Here is a 27,855-nt window from a genome sequence, read left to right on the forward strand (position 1 = left end):
CCTGCCTCTGTTGACACACCTGCCCCTAGACCTAACGCAGTTAATGCTGAGACCATAACCTAATGCCTATTCTAAATCGCCAAGAACAAATCATAGATAATCACAAATTCAATGGTTTTACAGGTGGTTTACAGATAGGAACCGTTTCTTTAAGTGTGAAATCTGGTCTTCGTGTGTGCACTACATAATTGCCTGTTAAAGGTGTTTCGTAATTAGCCACACATAACTCTGACGCCAATATGAGAAGTTTGACACACTGACCACAAATTCACAGGCTGACCCCCGAATAGGTCACCCCCAAACAGTCCCCCTTGGACGGCACGTCACTTCTCCCTCGACTGTCCTTATCAGTCGCGCCATGAGTGAGATCCTCAAAGAGGCCCGTAATCCTTCACAGGGCTCTGGTGGGAAGGCCATTTTGCGTCTTGTTGCGATAAACCATAGCACAAACACCAGCCATGTTGGTGGAAGCCCGCCAGATCGACTGTAGCTCATTGGCTCCGCGTAGGAAAGCACGGGGCAGAGGGAGCCAGGATGAGGGTGTGAGGTTATGAAGGGGGAGTGGTGGGTTCAGGCAGACCTGGCATCAGATGACAGCTAATCTGGGGGGGTGGAATAAGTGTCAGAAGGGCCCGGGTCCACATCCAGCTGCAGTGTAAGGATCTTCTCCACCCCCCCACCCCACTACCCCTCCTGCCCCCGCCCGCTGCTGCCCCCCTGCCCCCAGTCGCTTATCGCACCAGACCAGAGATCAACCCCCTTCCCTTCTCTCTGTGTGAGCTTGCCCGGGCTCTCTTTCCCGCATAACACTTTGTTCTCCGGTCATCATATCAACACCCCCGATGAAACAGGCATGTATTTTGTGAACACAAGTCACCCTCCCGCTTCTCCACAACAGCCTCTCCTCTCCTCATTTCCTAACTTCTTGGCTCCTCTATTCACCCATCTTTCCCTCTCCTACTCCCCCCCCCATCTGCCACAGAAAAATAGTGAATCTAAATAAGAATTAAGTCAGCGCAGCCCTCACATCTGATGTAATCTCCGAGCGGAGAGAGCATTGAGAGACTTCATCCAGTCTTGACGAGGTCCATCTTCAATTATGGACTGCCAGAGCTCATGTTAGTGTGTGTGTGTGTCTGAGCGGCCGAGGAAACAGGGGGACAGGGCGGGGCGCTCCACCTACTACTCCTCTTCCTTCATCTCACTGCATTACTTTATTTTAGGGGGATATCGAAAAGTGCATGGGTTGCACTTCTGTATTACTCCCCTCGGCCAATCAGGCGGCGGTATCCTCACGTGTAACTACGTGGTAACTACGCAGGGAATGTAATAATCCTCCTAAGGCCATGCTGCGGATGTAAACCTGTGGTCTATTAGATGTAATTCTCTTTCCACAAAACATGTATTGGGGGGGGGGGGTGTCTTAAATGGATACCGCCTATCGTCTCTGCATATTTTCTTTCTATTTTCCCTGAGTGCATGAGGCCATCGCCATCTCGCTTTCAGGATCCAAATAGTGCATTATGTCTCGATAGATCAATACCACCCCCTGCCTTCTCCCATCTCTTTCTCTCCCTCACTTCCCGTCGTTCCAGCACCATTGCCAGTCATTAAGGGCCAGTGGAGGCAAATCGAGGGAAGGGTTTGATGTGGTGATGCTGCAGTGCTCAGTCTTTGATTGAGCTTCCGTGACGTGTTAGTGGAAATGACCTCGTTAGGCAGTCAGGTGGGAGGTGTGGAAGAACATCAGGACAGATCCAAATATCAATAGCAAGGCAGCCAGGGGTGTGTGACGTGTGTGTGATGTGTGTGTGTGTGTGTTTTTGTGTGGATGTAAGGAAGAGCTAATGCATGCAAGCTATTTGTGGTCTTGCAATCAATCACGGCAGTCTTGGCCCACCCCTCTCCACCTGTCACCTACATGTGGTGATTGGTGGGTCAGGGAGGGAGACAGATTCCACCCTGATGGTTGGCTATGACAGCCTCTAAACATACGCTAGCGCCTGGCCCGGCCTCTTCCCTTCCACACACCAAAAGCATTCTTGCCACATTCTCACTACCCTCAAATCCAAAGTTGGCAAGCAAGCCACATGCATGGCGGACATTTTGTAGACCGCCCGGACCATTCCTCGGAGACCAGAAACACATGGTGGTGATTGATCAATTTAGCTTTCAAACTCCGAAAAAAACAGAGGGGACTTTGAAGGTTCCTGGACTTTGAAAGCTTCCAGAGAGTTTCATAGTCTTCGCAATCTGTCTGTCCACCCACAACCCCCTGCGGGAGCTTAATTAATCAGGCCCGATGTTTATAAGTGCATTATAAAGTGTTTATAGCTGGGTGATTTAGGAGGGCCCAACTTTGAAACCGGTCAGGGTTTCTTACGTGGTTTTTTCCCGAAGACCACTTCTTCTCTGATTTACTGTCTTGTCAGGCTTGGCAAGGCCCCGGCAATGTGGTTTAACTCGGCCCCACTTTATGACTTCATGGGCTAAATGTTTGTCCGTAACGAAGCCCTGCATACAGGAAGAAGCCATCAGCAAAGGGAAGATGTCAAAACCAACCAAGGACATCTGACGGGACAGAATGGGTCATTTGGAACGCTAGTCTTAGTTCCTAAGTCTTCACGGGGTGCAAAAAGAGGATGCTGTTGTCTATACTTCAATCAAATGTAGTTAAAAAGAAACTTGCACTGGTATGCAAATTGGGGCGCCATACTTTCATTAGCGTTTATAGTTCATGTTTGAAAGGGATTAAAGACACAGACGACATAAAAAAAAATGGTAATTGTGAATTTCAAACCATCTTAGAAGATACTGTAAGCTGCTGACTTTAAAGCTGAACATGTTATGACAACTTTGTGACCAAATTCTTTCAAGCTTACAGCAGCATCACCCATGGAAGATGTGACCAATCATATCAGACCTTCCTGGTCAACTGGACCAATGAGGTGAAGGGAGTGGAGAGAATGAGAGAGAGAGAGAGAGAGAGAGAGAGAGAGAGAGAGAGAGAGAGAGAGAGAGAGAGAGAGAGAGAGAGAGAGAGGGTACAGTACAGAACAGATCTTTCCCCTTCCAGTATTCCTTTCCCCCTCTCTCTCTCTCTTTCTCTCTGCAGGCCAGTTCACCTCACCCGGCTAAAAGAAAAAACGTGTTCTCCGTGCCACCTGCTCGACTCGCCGACAGAAAACTCCAGCTGTGTGTGTGTGTGTGTGTGTGTGTGTGTGTGTGTGTTTGTAGGGGGGACATTATTCTTCAGTTTCAGCCCAGAGTACCCGCCTACAGCCACATTTCATGCCCTTAATGCCTGCACCAATATGTATGGAATCTTAAGCCTGACGCTTGCTAAGGAATTGAGCCCTAGCGTTGATTCGTTTGTAGCATTTGTCTTGGAATTCAAGGATCAACAGAAAAACCCAGACCCTCTTAGTTTACATTGCGTAGATTTTGGCTATTGGGACACGTAGTCTGGAGGTCGCCAGGACTGGTATCCTAGATGGCCGCCATTTCATTATTGACACACACCCAAAGCAAACAGGGGAATTTACTCTGCAATTAACGATGACCTGGGCAAGTTGACTTAATACAAACAAATGGACTTAATAACTTGACATTGTTCCTGGACCCCAGGAAGAGTAGCTGCTGCCTTCGCAACAGCACATGGGGATCCATAAAAAATACAAAACTACAAACCCATTTTTCATCTGCACGTAATCTGATTACTTTGGAGTCTTGGTCTAAGGCCTAGCTGGCCTGGCCACAGCAACTTCCAATCTAGGATCTCGCTTTATAGTATCCTCACTTTTTTTCTGGAGCGAGTCCAACACAAGCATGTTAAAATCAGCGATTTTGGTGGAGAGTTTCCGCGGGACAAGTCATGTAACTGAAGTTTCCCTGTGTTTACAATTGAATGAGCTGGACGGTTGATGCTGGGGGGGGGGGGGGAGAGAGAGAGACAGGAGAGACAGGAGAGGAGCGAGTGCTGCGCTGGGCGGTGGTTGAGAATGGCCCTTTGTGCTCTCACTGAGGCCTGTCTGGAAGCCATTTCCGCGTTTTAGTCCTCCGGTCCGGCCTGCATCTGGAGCCCACCTCTCGCCATGTGGAACGTGTTTATTGTTCTTTGTGTCAGGCAGACGCACAGACAGCCCTCCGCTCTCTACTCTCTCTCCCTCTCCCTCCCTTCATCTCTCTGTAATTTCTGCTGTTATTTCAACTCGGCGTACAGCAATTTTCCTATCGAGGCGTTTACACAAACTTAACCTCCAGTTGATTTTCGGCCAACGCTGAGGAAAAAGCGCCGCGGCAAAACAAAAACAAACATAAGAGGGAGAAGATTTTGGGGGAGGTGAGGACCCCTCGGGCAGACACGATGTGTGTGTGCAGTGGCAGATGAAAGAGATTGAGGTCTCTGTTTAAAGTTACTTTATTTCACTCTCTTTCTCTCGCTCTCTTTCTCTGTGATGTTAGATTTTAGCTGGACAAGCATCGAGGTGTGTGTGTATACACTTTCGAGGTCGACCGATTAATCGGAATGGGCGATTAATTATTTTTGGACCTCGATTTTGCTGATTTTTTTTATTTGTATTTTTTACACCTTTATTTAACTAGGAAAGTCAGTTAAGAACACATTCTTATTTTCAAAGACGGCCTAGGAACGGTGGGTTAACTGCCTTGTTCAGGGGCAGAACAACAGATTTTTACCTTGTCAGCTCAGGGATTCAATCTTGCAACCTTACGGTTAACTAGTCCAACGCTCTAACCACCTGCCTCACGAGGAGACTGCCTGTTACGCGAATGCAGTTAGAAGCCAAGGTAAGTTGTTAGCTAGCATTAAACTTATCTTGTAAAAAACAATCAATCAATCAATCATAATCACTAGTTATAACTACACATGGTTGATGATATTACTAGTTTATCTAGCGTGTCCTGCGTTGCAAATAATCGATGCGGTGCGCATTCGCGAAAAAGGACTGTCGTTGCTCCAACGTTTACCTAACCATAAACACCAATGCCTTTCTTAAAATCAATACACAGAAGTATATATTTTTAAACCTGCATATTTTGCTAAAAGAAATCCAGGTTAGCAGGCAATATTAACAAGGTGAAATTGTGTCACTTCTCTTGCATTCATTGCATGCAGAATCAGTGTATATGCAACAGTTTGGGACACCTGACACATTGCGAACTAATTTGCCAGAATTTTACGTAGTTATGACATAACATTGAACGTTGTGCAATGTAACAGCAATATTTAGACTTAGGGATGCCATCCTTTAGATAAAATACCGAACGGTTACGTATTTCACTGATAGAATTAACGTTTTGTTTTTGAAATGGTAGTTTCCAGATTCGACCATATTAATGACCGAAGGCTTGTATTTCTGTGTGTTATTATGTTATAACTAAGTCTATGATTTGATAGAGCAGTCTGACTGAGCGATGTTAGGCATCAGCAGGCTCGTAAGCATTCATTCAAACAGAACTTTCATGCGTTCTGCCAGCAGCTCTTCGCAATGCTTCAAGCATTGCGCCTTTTATGACTTCAAGCCTTTCAACTCCTGAGATTAGGCTGGTGTAACCGATGTGAAATGGCTAGCTAGTTAACAGGGTGCACGCTAATAGCGTTTCAAACGTCACTCGCTCTGAGACTTGGAGTAGTTGTTCCCCTTGCTCTGCATGGGTAACGCTGCTTAGAGGGTGGCTGTTGTCGATGTGTTCCTGGTTCGAGCCCAGGTAGCGGCGAGGAGAGGGATGGAAGCTATACTGTTACACTGGCAATACTAAAGTGCCTATAAGAACATCCAATAGTCAAAGGTATATGAAATACAAGTGGTATAGAGAGAAATAGTCCTATAATTCCTATAATAACTACAACCTAAATCTTCTTACCTGGGAATATTGAAGACTCATGTTAAAAGGAACCACCGGCTTTCATATGTTCTCATGTTCTGAGCAAGGAACTTAAATGTTAGCTTTCTTACATGGCACATATTGCACTTTTACTTTCTTCTCCAACACTTTGTTTTTGCATTATTTAAACCAAATTGAACATGTTTCATTATTTATTTGAGGCTAAATTGATTTTATTGATGTATTATATTAAGTTAAAATAAGTGTTCATTCAGTATTGTTGTAATTGTCATTATTACAAATAAAAAAATAAAAAATTGTACGATTAATCGGTATCATTCCTTTTTTGTCCTCCAATAATCGGTATCGGTGTTGAAAAATCATATTCGGTCGACCTCTAGTACGCTTGCGTGTGTGTGTGTGTGCCTCTGTGTGTGGGCTATAATTATCTGCACCATACTCTACCTTCAGTATGGCTTGAATTAACCATGAGCCGGTGTTTGAATCCGCCCCCTCTTAACATGGTGCTCTTTTTTTCCCTCTTTCCCCCATGATGCTCTGCTGCGTAAGGCCTGGGAGAGGAGACGACTATTCTCAGCGCCTCCCTCTCTGCCTCGTAAGCTAATTGCATTTCCATGTCTTTGTCTGTTCCGAAAGAGCACCGACTCACACTGTGACACCTCGTTTTCAGAGGAGAACCACTGCAGAGCTGCAATACTGTAAATGTCCACTGTAAAAATCTACTGTAAAAATCTACTGTAAAAGTGTGAATAATAATAACATGAAAGGGAATTTACAATGAGGCCCTTGAGGAATCCATGATGATGGAGGATAGGTTGTGACTCCAATTTACAGACAATTGAAAGGCTCCAAAAAATACTGGCTAGGCTATTATGCTAAGGCATAATGGTCAAAGAGCTATAGTAATGCTAACCAGTGCTTGAAGTGGACTGAAATAGGTGCAGGGGTGGGTGCCCATTCTTTTTAGGTCCCGGTAGTCATCATGTTTTAGAACTAATCGTCTCCGTGAGGTGCCGGGACTCAAGCAGTAGAACGTTCGCTCACCGGCCCAACTCAATCACCGGCCCAGTTGAAGCACCACCGCTATCGTAAAATAATCAATAAGGCTCATGGAGCAGAAGATTACCCCGAAGCCACTTTAGGTAAGTGGGACGCATCCCTAATGTTACCACGAAATTACACCAATCAAATCACATGACGACAGCTATGACAGCTCACGACAACATTGCTGACGCCAACGCCACATGTTACCGTTTTCAGCTATGCTCCTCCTAACAGTGTAACGACAGTTGCTTTATGCGAAGGTTGTTTGAGTCGTCATGACATGTTATTACACATGTGATGACACCTGTTGTGGCATTCTTCAACCTGCATTTCGGGCATCAACTTCAAGTGAGGGCTTTACTGATCTGAATGGGAAGAATGCAAAAAACACCTTATTTTCTTGATTAAAAAAAGAAATAAAACACATTGCCACCAAGGGAGGTTTCTTAGTACTCGTCCTCCTTCAATTTCTCTTCCCTCTCTCCCCTGTGCTGCCAGCACAGCGAGCTCCCACCTCGACCGCGGTGATAATTGTGGAAGCAATGAGTCTTCGCTAGTAAATGAGACAGCGAAGACACTACTTCTGCATACCTGCTGGCATCTGCTGAGAGAAACTAGGCTCCCTCTTTTCTATTTCACACTCCTCCAGACAAGGGAGGAATAATTACACTTCATCTGATGGGAAACTATTTATCCCCCCCCCCTCCCCCACATCCCTCCATCCCACTCGCAACAGCACACAGCAACAGCACACAGCAACAGCACACAGCAGAGGCAGCAACAACAACGCTGAACACAACAACAACAAAAACTAGAGCACATCTGTGACAGTTTGTGCAATCGAAAACCCAGGAGTGGTCTGCACAAGAGGGTGGGGAGGAGTGGTGAGTGGGGGGAATCGGGGGGGGGTTGAAGACTAATTGGGGATGCCTGAGCACACACACACCTTGGGAGGGAGGCGGCTGACACACACGCACACACTGCAGTATCCCCCTCACCTGCCAGTATATCACCTCGGGCCAAACACAGGTGATTTAAGGCTAAGTAGCATTTAAATGGCAAATGCAATCCATGCCTTTCAAGACTGTGGGGGACCACTCTTCTTTAGCCCACAGAGTTCCATCAACCCCCCCCCCTCCGCTTGGGAATAATTGGAAGAGAAAGTGAGCGCTCTTCCCAAACGCCAGGCGCATCCCTCGCAGATGGGGCGCAGATCAAAGGGGATGGGTATTGGCAGAGGCATGATAAATTACACTCCCACTAATTCACCACGGACACTCGCTCTGTCCACCGGTTCTTCTGTTGTGGGCTGTTTGGAAAATAGCTCACCCCACTGCTGCAGTGGTCAATGAGTTTACCTCTGCATAGCAGAGACAATGGCTGCGTTCCTGTGTTTTTGCATTCCTCCACCAGGAAGACCAGACAGAAGCCGGCAGGGACAGCATTTCCTTAAAGCACAACCGGAATATATTGAAGGTAGATATACCTGTGAAATTCATTCGAAGCATAGCAAATCCTGTTCCCAAAGCATGACTCCTTTTACTTTTATTGATTGAATACACAGAAGAAGAAAAAAGATATCTACAGATTCAGTCCGGGACTTCTTGTCAGGCATTGCAAAAGAACTTCTAAAAGCCCCCCCCCCAAAAGAATAAGTATATTACGTTACTATATCTTAAATTTGCATCGTCAAATCTGGCACTTTACTGCGCGCCTAAGCCCAGCATTTACTACCTGCAGATGTACAGTATGGCTGCTGGGTTCTTCTGCATAGCACCTGCTCCTATTTTTGCGCCTTCCTTTGTAGTTACACAATTTATGGATCCCAATCTGTTATCTATTTACGATGACAACAGGGGATAAAGTAGCGGGACCTTTTACAAGCCGCCAGAGTTATTGGATATTCCTGAGTTGGTGAGTTTAGGGACTGGGGTTTCTATAACCCTTGACCTCAGGAGTAACTGGACCTCTGTCACTGTACCAACGAATCAGAAGTAAAGAGTCGCTGACTGCAGCTACAGCATGAGAACCACACAACGCCAACAAACAAAAAAAAAACTCACAAACTGTCCAGGACACTGCTTTACTTTTTTCGACAGAGGAAATTCTATTGTACATGAACCAAGTGCAGGCCTTCGTATACACCTTCAACACAGACGTGCGGACACAGACGTGCGGAGGCGAAGGAAAAAGGCAATCGAGCTAACGTGGAGTTATTTGTTTTAGGGCAAGACATCAGGCGCCTGTCAAAGGCTTAAGTCAAGATGAAGAATCACAGTCCGTGCGAGTCTCAGGGAAGGACTCCACTGCATTCAACAAGGACATGATTTATGAGGCTTTAAGCTATTTAAAAAAAAAAAAATTAAAGGAAAAAGAAAGACGGCAAACTAGATTTTTGACATCATTCGGCCTTGGATAGGGCCGAGTTTGCATGCTAGCTAGCATACTTGACAGACTTCACGTCAAGATGTTTCTATTGTGCCTATCTATCTCCAAGACGCGTGCCGATATAATTTGTCAATGTCAACACCTATTTTGTAATGTACTAAAAAGGGAAAACAAATGAAAGTAAGTGGCCCCTACACTGCAATCCACTAGCTCCGGCTATCGGATTGAGTTCTGAGTTTGGACTAAAACGGTTGGTTCATTGGAGTCCGTCACAATTTGACTGACGGAATAGTCTTGATTAATCATAATTCTAGCCCCCCCCCAAAAATCAAAACATGTTCCCTGTGCTCTGAAAACACTCTCACGTATGACTTTAGGATGGAGAACAAAAAACAAACGCAGGGTTCAAAACCAACTTAACCCCACTAATTCCACCATGTGAATGTGCTCACTTTCATGTTTGACAAAGTGGGGGATTTTATGGCAGTTTAACACATTAAGTCACCTATCATAGAGGGAGTGGAGAAAGTAAATACGTCCTCCATGCAAGACGACATTGACATCCTGTCCTCTAGGGGGTTTGCCGCTAGTAAGATTTTGTCGGTAGTGAGATCTGCAGGACGCCAATTTCGTCTCGCAGTAAGACGGGGACATCATGCTGGCGAACAGATCGCGGGGCGGAGCACACCTGGCTTAGGAGAAAACATCAAAACAAACTAGAGAGGCCCACAACTACTATGTACGCAGATACACTTACTTGTATGCACACACAACGCACGTATCAGCACGCACACGGCGCTTACGGCGAAATCCTGGAAAAGGAGAAAAGGAGAAACAAAACAAGGTCTGTTTTCCTAATTTATCCCTATCAAGTTTCTCCGGGTTCTTTGTGCCATACTGGCTAAGGGGCAGGGGAGGGAGGGGGCTGAGAGAAGAGAAGAAGCATCAAAGCTAAATCAAAATGATAATGATGCCATCCACTTTGGAGTTAAGTGTATCATGCCCCCACCTTCTCCTCGTCCTGCCCTCTGTCTTTTTTAACACCATTAGCAAAGTGCAGGCTAATAGAGTTAGTGAACTAGCACAGTCCAGTGGTGAGGGATTGGGTGACGCTAACAGCCCAGAAGCTCACTCTCCTCCCTGGACTCCCTACTCAACTTGCAAAGTTCCCTCTCCGGGTTCAATTGTTGCCGTGCTATCACATCATTAGTCAAAACTTTTATAACCCCCCCCCTACTCGTAAGGGCAGCGGATCCATTTGCTCAGGCACTACACTCACGATTGCTTTACAAGCCTCAGTTCCAACCAAGCAATGACGTCACACGTTTGTTTCCCTCATACGATGCATTCGGGAAAGTATTCAGACCACTTGACTTTTTCCACATTTGGTTATGACGTTATAGCCTTATTCTAAAATGGATTCAATTGTTTTCCCTCATCAATCTACACACAATACCCCATAATGACAAAGCAAAAACAGGTTTTTAGACATTTTTTGCAAATTTGTTAATAAAAATATCACATTTTACATAAGTATTCAGACCCTTTACTCTGTACTTTGTTGAAGCATCTTTGGCAGCGATTACAGCCTTGAGTCTTCTTGGGTATGTTGCTACAAGCTTGGCACACCTGTATTTGGGGAGTTTCTCCCGTTCTTCTCTGCATATCCTCTCAAGCTCTGTCAGGTTGGATGGGGAGCTTCGCTGCACAGCTATTTAAAGATTTCTCCAGAGATGTTAGTCCGGGCTCTGGCTGGGCCACTCAATGACATTAAGAGACTTGTCCCGAACCCATTCCTGTGTTGTCTTGGCTGTGTGTTTAGGGTCGTTGTCCTTTTGGAAGGTGAACCTTCACCGCAGTCTGAGGTCCTGAGTGCTCTGGAGCAGGGTTTCATCAAGGATCTCTCTGTACATTGCTCCATTCATTTTCCCTCGATCTTGACTAGTCTCCCAGTCCCTGCTGCTGAAAAACAACCCCACAGCATGATGCTGCCACCACCATGCTTCACCGTAGGGGTGGTGCCAGGTTTCCTCCAGACATGACGCTTGACATTCAGGCCAAAGAGTTTAATTTTGGTTTCATCAGACTAGAGAATCTTGTTTCTCATGGTCAGAGTCCTTTAGGTGCCTTTTTGGCAAACGCCAAGCGGGCTGTCAGGTCACCTCCCGGACCAAGGCCCTTTCCATCCCGATTGCTCAGTTTTGCCGGGAGGCCAGCTCGAGGAAGAGTCTTGGTGGTTCCAAATTTCTTCCATTTAAGAAGGGTGGAGGCCACTGTGTTCTTGAGGACCTTCAGTGCTGCAGAAATGTTTTGCTGCCCTTCCCCAGATCTGTGCCTCGACACAATCCTGTCTCGGAGCTCTACGGACAACTCCTTCGACACCATGGCTTGGTGTTTGCCCTGACAGGCACTGTCAACTGTGGGACCTTATATAGGCATGTGTGTCCCTTTCCAAATCATGTCCAATCAACTGAATTTACCACAGGTGGACTTCAATCAAGTTGTAGAAACATCTCAAGGACGATCAATGGAAACAGGATGCACCTGAGCTCAATTTCGAGTCTCATAGCAAAAGGTCTGAATACTTATTTAAATAAGGTATTTCTGTTTTTATTTTGCAAAACAATCTAAAAACCTGTTTTCGCTTTGCCGTTTTGGAGTATTGTGTGTAGATTGATGAGGAAAGTTTTATTTAATCCATTTTAGAATAAGGCTGTAATGTAACAAAATGTGTAAAAAAGGAAAGGGGTCTGAATACTTTCCGAATGCACTGTAGCAACTGACAATATTGACAAATGTTGTTCTATTTTATATGGGGAAATCTTTACATTTCAAAACACGCATATCACACTTTCCATGCACCGATACTTGAGGTCTTTTACATTGACTATTTTACATGCATTCTTGAATAAAAGCCATCTTAGTTTATATTTGAATAATTCCTCTCAAACACACACACCAGGGAGACATTGAATGCCAAAATCTGCAAGGAGCAAGTTGAAAAAAAAAGTCCCTATATCTATGCAGTCCTGAAGACGATACATCATCACAACAAACACCTACCGACACATACCTCCAGCAGGCATATATATCACACGTAAACACATGAGAACACCTGAAAGGAAGGAAGAAGGTATTTTGTCGACTTCCCCGTGAGGGAGACTCATCACACATAAAGATAGACGCTGTCTGAAACAGAGAGCAAACTGGTAGCGACAGAGATCAAACAGGTAGCCAACCAAGCAGAGGCTCTGAGCGCCACGCCCGCTTTACAGTGATTTACGGTTCAATCTCCAGGACGACTGGAGATATTCCCTCCAAGTGGGAATGTGTCTGTGTCATTTGTCAATTTGCCACGCAGGCCCATACACGAGCAGAGATGTTTCACCCGTACTCTCCACCTAAGATCATTGCATTTTGATGAATTGCCATTGCTATCAATTGGAGCGCCATCAATACTTGATTGGTGTTAAATATGTGAATCCTTAGGCCTTAGGGACATTCAGTGCATGAGAGACAAAGAGTGCTATCATGTGAGATACTCTACACATTACTTACAGTGACTAGTACCAAGTACTGATATTAGTATTGACAGTAACCCAGGAATTTCAAGCATCTCCCAGGCACCATGTGGGTTTCCATGTGGGTATGGTGGTACCCATGGTTGGGGTATACGGGCAAAGCTCAGTTACCTGGCATCTAGATTTCATTGGTACACACCACATTGCGACGTGCCAACTGGTCCCGGTCGCCAAAGTTCACACAGCGGATTAGACTTCCTATCATCTGGCCTTGTGCTGCTCTCCGCCCCTAACCTGACACCTATCCCCATTCGCCCATGCTGCATTACCCATGAGGCCCTGTTCTCTTCTGCTCCGCCCCTCCCAGCCCTGTCCTGCCATCCTATCATGTTGTGCAATCACGGTCTCCCCACCCCCCCGCCCGGCGATGATTCGCACCCCAGACGGCGGGGGCTCTCGGTGTTTCACGGACATGCCCGAAACCGGAGCCTTGTCGTGACAAGGCCAGGGACAATGGAGCCAGTGTTGTTACCACACTGCTTCCAGGCAAGGCTCCCAGATGTGAGATAAAAGATACAAGCAGGGAGACAAAGTTATCTGTGCCTGTATCGGCAGGTGGGGGGGCCAGGAAACTGGATCCTATTGTGGCTGTCGGAGCGGTGGGTCTCAGTGAGTCTCCAAGTTGCCCACAGGGGCAGCAGACAGTGCCTGCCGGGGCGGCCCGGCCCCCTGGGCTGACAGTTAGGGCTACCGGGTAACTCAAGCTGCTCTCTCCCACTGCCTGCTTTCCCAGGTTCTCACACACAGAGACGCACAAACACACACATGCAGGTAAACGCAAACTCACACGCGGACACACAAGAGGGCATTGCACGTACACCCAGACACAAACTCTCACTCACAGATGCACACATACACAAACCCCTTGTCAGGTATCTCGCTGGAACTGTCCCCGCTCAGTGACAGGATGACAGAGCTCTCAAAGAAAACGCATTGACTATTATGTTGCTTTTCAAAGGACTCTGGTTTCCGTTGCTGGACGTGAGAGTGTGCCTTTCTTTCAGGCCTATTCAGATTTCCCATGTTGAGCTGTCTCAGCGATTGGCCAGGGCAAGAGGTGGTGCATTTTTTATTGAGACAGGACCCTCCACACAATGTTTTGTGTTTGTGCTCTCAATGCCGGGTTAGGTAGCCTGTTAATCTGAGAGGTGTGCTTGGATCAAAGAGGAACTCTCTTGCCTGACAGACGAAGGGGGGAGGAGGGACAAGCAACATTGGCAGAGGAGAAAAGAAACACTACACAGAGAGAGGAAAGTAGTGGAAAACTTTACGGGGAACAGAAACGATGGCCAGCTTTTTCAACCACACTCAACACAGGAGTCCCTCAGAACTGGTTCAAACTATTATGGAAACTATTTCACACGCAGTCCTTCAGTTGTGGGGCAGAACAATCAGCACCCCCCCCCCCCCCCCACCACCACCACCAAAAAAAAAATGAACGCATCGCTCATGGCGAGTGGCACCTGTTCGTTTGATCACCGTTGGCTCAACGGGACCCAAAGCCGTCAATTAGCCGCTACGAAATATTAAAGCGGAGCAATGTTCAATGGGGTCGAAGGGAACTGACCTCCAAAGGGAGTTGATTGGTCCAAATAGTCCAAACCCTGGGTGCCAGACAAGCAGTCCTGTCAAGCCCCTAGACGGGCGGAAGGTGAAACATGTTTTGCTTTGCCAACATGGCGTCGAGAGGCCAGGGAGAATCAATGGGGACCAAAGAGTAACTCCTGCTTTAGACAGGCGAAGAGAGGGAAAGGGGTAAAGCGGCGCTGACTGAGCAGGGGAAGAGGAAACAAGGGGACAGAGGATGGGAGGGAGGGAGGGAGGGAGGGAGGGAGGGAGGGAGGGAGGGAGGGAGGGAGGGAGGGAGGGAGGGAGGGAGGGAGGGAGGGAGGGAGGGAGGGAGAATGAGAGAAAGGGGCTTCCTCTCCTCTTTTATAATAATAAATAGTCGGTTGGCAAATGCTTTCATCCAAAGAAACGTACAGTTAACACAAACATTCTTCTCTTTTAAACTTAACATGTTCCATGAACCCCTCAAATACTACGGACGTGGCTTGAAATACACAAGGTTACCAAAACCTGAGAGGAACAAGTTGAAAAAAGACTACGGATCTGTCCAGTCCTGACAGCTAGTACGACCGACATACTTCAGCAGGCCTATATACAGTATCCCACAGAAACACAACAAAACACTTGAAAGGAAGCAAGAAGGTATTTATTCGTTGACTTTCCCCCGAGGGAGACTCATCATACATAAAGATGGATGTTGTCTGAGTCGCTCTGAACCTCAGAATGTTGTGTTTTGAGGCTCTTGGACACATTTTTACTGGGTTTTACTCACATAACAGCGACAGAGAGCAAACAGGTAGCCAAGCAGGCTCTGAGCACCGCACATGCTTTACAATGATTTTACGGTTCAATCCCCAGTTGACTCTTCCATGGTATTGATTAAATATAAACTGACCAAAAATATAAACACAACATGCAACACTTTCGACAATTTTACTGAGTTACGGTTTATATAAGAAAATCAGTCAATTGAAATAAATTAATTAGGCCCTAATCTATAGATTTCACATGACTGGGCAGGGGCGTAGCCATGTGGAACCTAGCCAAGCTAATCAGAATGAGTTTTTCCCCACAAAGAGGCTTTATTACAGACAGAAATACTTTGCCGTTTCATCAGCTGTCCGGTTGGCTGATGGCAGACGATCCCGTAGTTGAAAAAGCCGGATGTGGAGGTCCTGGGCTGGCGTGGTTACACGTGGTCTGCGGCTGTGAGGCTGGTTGGAAGTACTGCCAAATTCTCTCAAATGACGGTGGAGGTGGATTATAGTAGAAAAATTGACATTGAATTATCTGGCTACAGCTCTGATGGACATTCCTGCAGTCAGCATGCCAATTGCACGCTCCCTCAACACTTGAGACATCTGTGGCATTGTGTTGCGTGACAAAACTGCACATTTTAGAGTGGCCTATTATTGTCCTCAGCACAAGGCGCACCTGTGTAACGATCATGCTGTTTAATAAGCTTCTTGATATGACACACCTGTCAGGTGGATGGATTCTCTTGGCAAGGGAGAAATGGAGATATAAGCGCTGGGCCAATTGTGCGCCGCCCTATGGGACTCCCATTCACAGCCGGATGTGATACAGCCTGTATTTTAACCAGGGAATGTAGTGATGCCTCTTGCACTGAGATGCAGTGCCTTAGACTGCTACGCCACTCGGAAGCCCAAATAGGCTTACTGGAGACATGGTTTCAGGCTATATATTTTCAATGGATTGAATGGCAGTTCTTACCTTCGCCACAAGGGGCAATGTGCCAATTTCGAGGGTGCTTTTGGCACCCGCACTGCCTCACAGCACTATTAATGGCAAAAAAAGTACATGTGCACAACCAAAGCTCTTGGTAATAAATGAGCAATTATCAACTGTTAGCAGTCTCTTACTGGTGGTAAGAACGGACAATTGCCATCACTCAGTTATCACATTCAACAAACCAAACATTGACATACGGTTATGTAAGGTAAAGTAAAAATCCAAACCAGTCTGTGCATCAATACAGGTATAGAGTAAAATATGGTTTACTGTCCGGTCCTTCCAAGAGATGCCAGGAGAGTAAGTCTACACCACACACACACACACACACACACACACACACACACACACACACACACACACACACACACACACACACACACACACACACACACACACACACACACACACACTGCCGAAACTCAGTGCTCTAAACCACATGCCCGTTGAAATGTTATCTTCAACGGGCATCTTGGTCTCTTTGTCTCGGATTACCACTGTGACCCCTAGTGAACTCTTGGCGAACTTGTCTGGGAGGGGTACCCAAAGGAAGCAACAATGAACACTATGAAACCCAAGACATGGGTTGGAAAAAGGGAACATATTACAGTGACACACTTTGGTAATGTACTGTATCAACATCTGTAAATGTCTATATGAACCCATGTCTATATGTATAAGGAGCATGGTCAGGGTTTGGTTTATCATTTGTGCTGCTTGGCTTGATGATTAACAGAGTCCCTTCATTGATATTGTTCTACACATGCCTATACTGCCTTATTGACTAATGCTACTGTACACGTATGGGATGGAAGAGAACTGGGGTAGAGAAAGAGAGAGACGGGAGAGAGCGTGAGAAGCGGATGGAACCTGGAATAAAGAGGTGGGTGGGGTACTTGCTACTTAGGCCGCCCCAGTGATCGAGATTAAGCCCTGGTGGGGGTGGGGGCTTGGAGAAGCTGGAGATGACGGGTCCTGGTGAGTGGATCAATGTCGGGTCACCACCCCCAAAAACCCCTCACAGTCTGAGTCACTCACAGACAGCTGGGATTGGCCGATCGATTCCCGTCCAGACGGAGGGGCTGGAGGGATGGGGGTGTGTAAGTGTTTGTGTTCAGTGTTTTCTCTATCTGCATTTAACAGCAGCCACAACATTTTTACAAATAAAAATACTGCCACCGCTGCTGAACTGAAAAAAAATCTAGGGGAAACACTGGTGTGTGTGTGTAAACTGGTGGGGGGGCATCAGTTAGCCACTGTGTTAATCAAGGAGGAGGACAAGGGCACAGCGGAGCAGCAGGTCTGGGGTCAGGGACGCTGGGGCACTCCATTTTCCTGCTGTGCTCTTATTAACCGCCGATGAAAACCCCTGGAGCCCACGCCACCCCCTCCCCCACCGGCCTCCAGCCCCCAGCCGCCTCAGCTACAAATTAATGACAAGGGCTAAAACCACTCACGCTGGCCCATAACACGCCTCTCAATGAGGCCATTCATGCTCCGCTTGGGGACCGGCAACAGCTCTTTGCCTCTGACCTCCATTCCACAGCCAAGTACAGGGATCGGGCAAAGGGGAGAAGAGAGGAGGATCGTACGGTGACTCCGCAGCCCCATCCAGTCTCTGTGATAATTACAGCTCCTCTCTCCAATACCACTCAGGTCCAAAGCACCCAAAAGCATAAAGGGATGGTGTGTGTGTGCACGTTTGTGCATGCGTGCACAATGTCCATCGCCAGACACCCGAGCACACCAACGGCACTCACGACTACGCTTCCTTCTCAATACCAAGTGGTCATAAAGGTTATGACTGGCCGCGGTCAATATCGGGCAGCTAGATGAAGTAGGCTCTAATTGTCCTGACAGCATCCAAGCACTCCATCTGTCAGCATTCTCATCGCCGGAGGACTGGAATTCTGAGCTCAGACGCGCAAGCTGCTCGCAGTTGTCTCCCAAATGTCACATTTGGAGTGGCGTCAGAGATGTTTATTACAACAACAACAACAAAAAAGAGATGAGAGATTCATGGGCATATAGAAACAAGGGGAAATGGTTTCTGTTGAGCGTCATAAAGCCTTAGGGGTACTTACAAACATTTGCTTTATATTAGGTTTACCTTGAGTTATTCCCACAAACACTGAGCCAAACATTGAGTGTTTGAGGCTGAGGGATGTCGTAAATTAACAAACCAATAGAATCACTGTTCACATATACACGTCAGTCGACTTACTTACATTTGACCCTTCAAAAATAGTATTTAGCAGACGCTCTTATCCAGAGCGACTTATAGTAGTGAGGGCAAACACTGTCCTCCATCCACTCTGCCTCTCCTCCTCTCTCATTTCCTGGGCCCTGCTGATTGGATCTAATGAAGTGTCTCTCCGTGCTGAAACCAGACAGCTGCTGCAACATGCTCGCTCTCTGCGTGTGGCGCTCGGCTAGTTTGCCTGCTGTGGACAGCTCAATCTATCACAGAGCAACAAGGCCTCATGGTGCAGGTGGGAACTGCCTGGCTGGAAGGAGCAAGAGGAGCCTGGGCCGAGGAAATGTACCGCGCGGCGAAAGTATCAGGGCAGAAGCGAAGAATTCTGAATGACATTTCCTAGAGGGTGCCAAACGTGAGTCACTACGATCAAACGGCAGCTACCACTTGGTGCCGCCTTTTCTCTCCTGTTTATTTATTTACTGATATTTTGGGCATGGTTCGCTTTCTCGTCTTTTGACCCCCCCCCAAAAAAAACATCTTCTAAGGAGAGGAAGGGAAAGACAACGGCAAGTGGCAGTGCACTCAGATCCGAAGCTGCTCAGATAGGCTCCAAAGGCAGCAGGGCTTGGCAGCGTAGCTCAATGACACACAGGCAGGCATGGGTACCCACAAGAGACAGACGCTCTCATGGTGGTGCGTGTGCCAGGGCTAGGGCTCATTACCCAGGCTCCCTACCCGAGCTGCCTGTGCCACACAGCTCGTTAAAACACTGCCGCTGCCACGCTGTCATTCGTAACACTCGCTGGCAAATCACTGTCCAACGTGTTACCAGGGAAAAGTTCCAACTGTTTCGGCAGAACTTCATAGGCTTTTTGCAGACTGTACTGTACCGTAACATGCTGTCTAGTGTGGCTTCCTAGCATTGCAGAGGATCAATCGATTTAGCGAAAGATCAAATGAATCACAGCTTCTACCCAGAAGCATTGTACTTCCACATGCACCGAGCGTTCACCTTTCGGACACCTCAGAGATACCAATTTCGGTCGTGGTCTCGAGACCAGCAGAGTAAAAATATCTATACTCCTTTCTTGAAACATAAATATCTTCCCGCCTATTGAAACCTGGGCTTCCAACTTTACTCGTAAGATTACTGTCCTTTACTTTCATTGATAAAATGTCCTCAAACTTTGTCCGAATTTCCTTGATTCGTTGGTAGAGAAGAGTGGGGGAAGTTGTTGGAAAGTTGTGCGCCCACTATTAGTAAGGGGAGACCGGGGGAAATAGTAACAGTCTTTATTTTATTATAGACATGTTTGTGCACTGGCAAACCTATTGGACCTAGGGCTTTAGTGTGTGACAGGTTAGTACAGTGGCAAAACTATTGGACCTAGGCCTTCAGTGTGTGACAGGTTAGTACAGTGGCAAACCTATTGGACCTAGGCCTTCAGTGTGTGACAGGTTAGTACAGTGGCAAACCTATTGGACCCAGGCCTTCAGTGTGTGACAGGTTAGTACAGTGGCAAACCTATTGGACCTTGGCCTTCAGTGTGTGACAGGTTAGTACAGTGGCAAACCTATTGGACCTAGGCCTTCAGTGTGTGACAGGTTAGTACAGTGGTGAACCTATTGGATCTAGGACCTCAGTGTGTGACAGGACCTATTGGACCTCAGTGTGTGACAGGTTAGTACAGTGGCAAACCTATTGGACCTAGGCCTTCAGTGTGTGACAGGTTAGTACAGTGGCAAACCTATTGGACCTAGGCCTTCAGTGTGTGACAGGTTAGTACAGTGGCAAACCTATTGGATCTAGGACCTCAGTGTGTGAAAGGACCTATTGGATCTCAGTGTGTGACAGGTTAGTACAGTGGCAAACCTATTGGACCTTGGCCTTCAGTGTGTGACAGGTTAGTACAGTGGGAAACCTATTGGATCTAGGTTGGACCTCAGTGTGTGACAGGTTAGTACAGTGGGAAACCTATTTGACCTAGGCCTTCAGTGTGTGACAGGTTAGTACAGTGGGAAACCTATTTGACCTAGGCCTTCAGTGTGTGACAGGTTAGTACAGTGGGAAACCTATTTGACCTAGGCCTTCAGTGTGTGACAGGTTAGTACAGTGGCAAACCTATTGGATCTAGGACCTCAGTGTGTGACAGGACCTATTGGATCTCAGTGTGTGACAGGTTAGTACAGTGGCAAACCTATTTGACCTAGGCCTTCAGTGTGTGACAGGCTCATGATGCTGAAAGAACAACAACCATAATACCAGCGCACTCATGTAGGAGAGTTCACTTTTTGTCAAACACAAAGGGCCAGTGGTGTATTGGAGGCTATATGCAGGCCATATACCCAGTTTTATTTCAGTGGGCTTTGCTTCTACTCACTTCTTAATCCCCTCTGATCCACATCAAAGCAGCGTGGTGGAGGAATAGGACTTATCAATTATGTAGTACAATAGAGAAATCATGCACAAAGTAGCCTTCACTTTCGCAAGGCATGTGGAAAATATATTCACATGCGCGCCACACACACAGCCTAGTTTCAGCAGAATATCTTCTGCAGGCAGCAAGAGCGCACAGGTCTCAACTGGTTGTTGCATGGAGCTGCTCACGAAACGACATCGGTAGTCGGCAGGGTAGGTAGGAACAAACATTTCAATGTATGATAACTACCAGTAAAGGGTAACTAAGGCAACAATGGGTATGTGTGCAAACCAGGTATTGATCAAGTTTGGTCCGAAGTCTTGTTCAGTAAGCTATTTGCAATGTGCAATTCAGTCATCACGCACTGTTCGCATGAATGTTTCTAAAGGGTTTTCACAATTAAATGAAAAGTCTACCTGACAGAATGTTAACAGTCTTTAAATATCTGATAGCATGCTGATTAGAATCAATGGGGATGGCATTTGTTTTGCTCATTTGAATTAAAGGGACACTACACATTCCCAAAAATTATTTGTTAGATTTTCCCCTGACCTCAAAAATGGTCTTCTGATATGGTTGAAGCATTGTTGTGGACTTACATTTGATCTTTTTGGTCTCGAAAAAAGTGTATAAATGTGATTTTGAGCATGAAAATCTATAGGAATACCTGTAACTCACTTCTCCAGGTACCATTACACCACTGGATAGGGCCGATGGAAAGACAGCAGTCACACACAGCATGATGTTAAAGGATAAACAGCCCATTCACTCTAACATAAAAAGCCAGTAGGTCCCAATCATAAGAATACAAGAAAAAACACAATCATCTTACACAGGCTAAGCATTTCCCAATTGAAACATTTTGAACATTTTGATTTGACAAAATTACAATCGTGGTCTTGAATTGGACTTTCTTTTCTTCTGGTCCCGGTTTTGACTCGGTCTCGGACCCCTTGTCCCCCTCCCGGTCTTGGTCTTGATTCGGTCTCACTTTAGGTGGTCTCGAACACAACACTGCCCATATACCTTAGGTGGGGGAATCGTTCGGATTGGCCAAGTCCCAAACCAACCCCTAAAGCCTTGGGGATGTCTGAGAGGACCAGATGGTTTAAAATATAATACAACATTGTAAGGGTAAGTACCATTTTGCAAGTCCGATCTCCATAACTGCATTCAGGGTTAATTCTAGAATAGGATTAAATCTATATCATTCACACTCCACTCTACAAAGATAACACTTCAAGGAAGATTCCTAGAAATCCGCCTTCTAGCCCCGGACTCCCGGTAGCCCATTAGGCCAACTGGCAGGTTAATTGGCCATGGCGTGGAGCGCTGTCTTCACACCGGCCTGAATGCCTTCTGGCCACAGCACCCTTCCAAGAACATATCTTTCAATCTGCCCCCGGAGATGGACCGTTTTAGAGCAGACACAAATAACAGTGCATGGGGGGGGAGACGAAGGAAGAGAACAAATTGTGCAAATGAGGAAGACATGTACAGTACAGTCTATTCCTTCTGCTGCACATCTGAAAAGAATTACGACAAAAAAGACAGTGTGCACATCGTATAAACGCACACACTGTTCAGTACGCTACACTTCACTGGTCCAAACTGAAACACATTCTCTCTCAGTGTTTTGGGTAGCTCCAGTGCATATACTCAAAACAAATCCCAAGCCATTACATTTATCAGGGATTGACTGGATACTACATATTACACTAGGCTACATATTACACTAGGCTACATATTACACTAGCCTACATATTACACTAGGCTACATATTATACTACATATTACACTACATATTACACTAGGCTACATCTTACACTAGGCTACATATTACACTACATATTACACTAGGCTACGTATTACACTAGGCTACATATTACATTACACTACACTACATATTACACAAGGCTACATATTACACTGCATTTTACACTAGGCTACATATAACACTAGACGACATATTACACTACCTTTACACTAGACTACATATTACACTAGGCTACATATTAAACTAGAGTACATATAACACTAGAGTACATATTACACTACATGTTAAATTAGGCTACATATTACACTACATGCTACACTACATATTACACTAGAGTACATATAACACTAGGGTACATATTACACTAGGCTACATATTACACTACATATTACACTAGACTACATATTACACTAAACTACATATTACACTAGACTACATATTACACTAGACTACATATTACACTAGACTACATATAACACTACATATTACACTAGGCAACATATTACACTACATACTACACTACATATTACACTAGAGTACACATTACACTACATATTACACTGGAGTACATATTACACTAGAGTACATATTACACTAGGCTACATATTACACTACATATTACACTGGAGTACATATTACACTAGAGTATATATTACACTACATATACCACTAGACTACATATTACACTAGACTACATATTACAATACATATTACACTAGGCTACATATTCCACTAGACTACATATAAAACTAGGCTACATATTACACTAGGCTACATATTACACTATATATTACACTAGACTACATATTACACAAGGCTACATATTACACTACATATTACACCAGACTACATATTACCACAAGGCTACATATTACAATGCATGTTACACTCGGCTACATATAACAATAGACAACATAATACACTACATATTACACTAGGCTACATATTAAACTAGAGTACATATAACACTAGAGTACATATTACACTACATATTAAACTAGGCTACATATTACACTACATACTACACTACATATTACACTAGAGTACATATTGCACTAGACTACATATTACACTACACATTACACTAGACTACATATTACACTAGGCTACATATTAAACTAGGCTACACATTACACTAGACTACATATTACACTTCACATTACACTAGACTACATATTACACAACACATTACAGTAGGCTACATATTACACTAGGCTACATATTACACTAGGCTACATATTACACTACATATTACACTCGGCTACATATTAAACTAGGCTGCATATTACACTAGACTACATATTACACAAGGCTACATATATGTAGTCTAGTGTAATATGTAGCCTTGTGTAATATGTAGTCTAGTGTAATATGTAGTGTAATATGTAGTCTAGTGTAATATGTAGTGTAATATGTAGCCTAGTGTAAGATGTAGCCTAGTGTAAAATGCAGTGTTATATGTAGCCTTGTGTAATATGTAGTCTAGTGTAATATGCAGCCTAGTTTAATATGTAGCCGAGTGTAATATATATACATTGTTATGTAGCCTTGTGTAATATGTAGTCTAGTGTAATATGCAGCCTAGTTTAATATGTAGCCGAGTGTAATATATATATACATATAACACTAGACGACATATTAAATTAGAGTACATTAACACTAGACTACATATTACTCTACATATTAAACAAGGCTACATATTACACTAAAGTACATATAAAACTAGGCTACATATTACACTACATATTGCACTAGACTACATATTACACTACATATTACACTAGAGTACATATTAAACTAGGCTACATATTACACTACACATTACACTAGGCTACATATTACACTAGACTACATATTACACTACATATTAAACTAGGCTACATATTACACTACATATTAAACTAGGCTACATATTACACTAGACTACATATTACACTACACATTACACTAGACTACATATTACACTACACATTACACTAGAATACATATTACACTAGGCTACATATTAAACTAGGCTACACATTACACTAGACTACATATTACACTACACATTACACTAGACTACATATTACACTACACATTACACTAGACTACATATTACACTAGGCTACATATTACACTAGGCTACATATTACACTACATATTACACTAGGCTACATATTAAACTAGGCTACATATTACACTACATATTACACTAGGCTACATATTACATTCGGCTACATATTACACTACATATTACACTAGGCTACATATTAAACTAGGCTACATATTACACTACATATTACACTAGGCTACATATTAAACTAGGCTGCATATTACACTACATATTACATTAGGCTACATATTACACTACATATTACACTAGGCTACATATTACACTAGGCTACATATTAAACTAGGCTACATATTACACTAGGCTACATATTAAACTAGGCTGCATATTACACTACATATTACACTAGGCTATATATTACATTCATTAGGCTACATACATATTACACTACATATTACACTAGGCTACATATTAAACTAGGCTGCATATTACACTACATATTACACTAGGCTATATATTACACTAGGCTACATATTAAACTAGGCTACATATTACACTACATATTACACTAGGCAACATATTACACTAGACTACATGTTACACTACATATTACACTAGGCTACATATTACACCAGACTACATGTTACACTACATATTACACTAGGCTACATATTACACCAGACTAGTGTAAATTATCCTCTTCCTGATATGAGGAAACAAGGAAGCGCTATGGCGCCGCCAAATGTGCCCGGTGACAAAACACTGGCTCCTCTGGTGCTGTAAACCAGTCAGCGCCGCAAGAACTGGTGGAGTATGGAGAGGCGCCCAATCAGAGAGCTGTTTCTGGCTGCTTGGGCAACACTCCCTCCTGCTCACAGCCACCACACACACACTCTCTATCCCTCTCTTTCACACACACAACTGTACATCGACGAGCAACACCCACCACACACAGGAAGCCATGCTCATTTCTAAAACAAGGGTGCTTTTTTTTCTCTCTCCCCTCTCCGACTGAACCCTAACCCTCAAATAGATCTGGAAATAGGCATATCGTCTAGGGAAATAGGGCAGAGCCGCTAACCTAATTTTATCCTCCCCTTCCCAAGAAATAATCCAAAAAAATATGAAGAGATCAAACATGGCCTCCGTGTAGTCAGGGATTCTAGACACGTCTCCTCTCCACCTTTTTATTCCCTCCATCACCTGTCAGATGGAATCAGTTCAGACCTGGGCTAGACACACCTGCTCCCTGGACTACCGGCGACGCTTGTCCTCCGGGTTGCACTGCACACTTAGCAACACACATTGGAATGCTGGGCTCACAGAAGTGCGAGCGCACACGCACGCACACACACACACACACACACACACACACACACACACCCTTGCATGGGCCTTTAACCCCATCATCCTCTTTATTTCTGAGTGCTGATAGAAGCTATGAACGAATTGTGTGTAAAAGTCATGCAGTGGATAAGACTGGTTTAAAGTAGAGCATTTGGGGGGCTGAGGTGTGTGTATGTGTGTGTGTGTGTGTGTGGGGGGGGTCTGAATACTACAACCATGTGGTACTTAACCCACTTTTGGTAAGTCATAGAGGTTGCTAAGTGAAATATATTTCATATTAAATACTTTGAATTATTAGGATAATAATTTGAAGAATCAAATAGGCATCCCAGAAATAACATCGTGGGTAGCCTGATTTCAGATGTGTCCACGTAAACAGGATTATAAGGGGAATCGTTCTTGTTGCAAAACGTGTAAACGTTTTAATCAAACTATTATATCAATCTGAATATCCACAATAATCGTATTATTGTGTGCATGTAAAGTACCCATTGTCATAGTTATATTTGCTGTACAACACAAAGTTTATAGCTTTATAAATAAAATAAAATTACTATACATACATTTATAATGCATTATAATGCAATATACAGTGATGGTTTGTTGAAAACTGGGTCATAGACAGGTGGAGTGCTACCAAAATGTCTTCCAATGATTATTTTTCAGAAGATGAGATGAAATGAATTCATGAATGGCCCTCTTAAGAATGATGATGCAGAACTGTGTAAGAGAGAGCAGAGAGAAAGAGATGGGAGGGGTTTGTGTGTTTGTATGTGTGTATGTGTGTCTGTGTGTTTATGTGTATGTGTGTGCCTGTGTGTGCCTGTGTGTATGTGCTTCGGTGTGCATATGCGGTGTGTGTGTGTGTGTGTGTGTGTGTGTGTGTGTGTGTGTGTGTGTGTGTGTGTGTGTGTGTGTGTGTGTGTGTGTGTGTGTGTGTGTGTGTGTGTGTGTGTGTGTGTGTGTGTGTGTGTGTGTGTGTGTGTGCCGTCTGGCAGCAAAGGTAGATCCAGTCTGCTTCTAATGAGGCATGGATCAAAGGACCACAGGAGGGAGATTAGAGATGAGTATTGTATTGATTTTTAATTGACTGGAGTGGAGTTGGAGAGCGAGGGGAGGGTGGCCCGGGCCAGATTATGAAATGAGCTGGAGATGTCACTCACTAGAGAGAAAGAGAGTTTGTGTGTTTGAGAGAGAGAGAGACACATACTACTGGCCGGAGTGTGCTTAAGTTAGAGAGAGAGAGTGTGTTTTTATGGGAGAGAGAGTGTGTTTTTAAGAGAGAGGGAAGGGAGAGAGAGAGAGAGAGAGAGACACTTACTACTGGCCGGAGTGTGCTTAAGTTAGAGAGAGAGAGTGTGTTTTTATGGGAGAGAGAGTGTGTTTTTAAGAGAGAGAGAGAGAGACACTCTACTGGCCGGAGTGTGCTTAAGGTAGAGAGAGAGTGTGTTTTTAAGGGAGAGAGTGTGTTTTTAAGAGAGAGAGAGACACTCTACTGGCCGGAGTGTGCTTAAGTTAGAGAGAGAGAGTGTGTTTTTAAGGGAGAGAGAGTGTGTTTTTAAGAGAAAGAGACACTCTACTGGCCGGAGTGTGCTTAAGGTAGAGAGAGAGAGTTTTTAAGAGAGAGAGACACACTACTGGCTGGAGTGTACTTAAGGTAGAGAGAGAGTGTGTTTTTTAAGGTAAAGAGAGAGAGTGAGTGTGTTTTTTAAGGTAGAGGGAGAGAGAGAGAGAGAAAGAGGGAGCGAGAGAGACTACGGGCTGGAGAATGATAGGTAGAGTATGTATGAGGCAAAGTACGCAGGGGTGGGGTAATCATCCACGGGGGTGGGGTGTCCATCCACAATGGAGGGGTA

At 44.8% G+C, this 27,855-nt stretch overlaps 1 protein-coding gene across 1 annotated transcript in view; it reads right to left on the reverse strand.

Moving 5' to 3' along the window:
• The window catches only part of LOC135512601 (ephrin-A2-like), a 123,474-nt gene that overhangs the window by 13,919 nt on the left and 81,700 nt on the right, over positions 1 to 27,855 (reverse strand). The window lies entirely within an intron of this gene.

The sequence above is a fragment of the Oncorhynchus masou genome, chromosome 24, assembly GCF_036934945.1.
Source record: "Oncorhynchus masou masou isolate Uvic2021 chromosome 24, UVic_Omas_1.1, whole genome shotgun sequence".
NCBI classification, from domain to species: domain Eukaryota; kingdom Metazoa; phylum Chordata; class Actinopteri; order Salmoniformes; family Salmonidae; genus Oncorhynchus; species Oncorhynchus masou.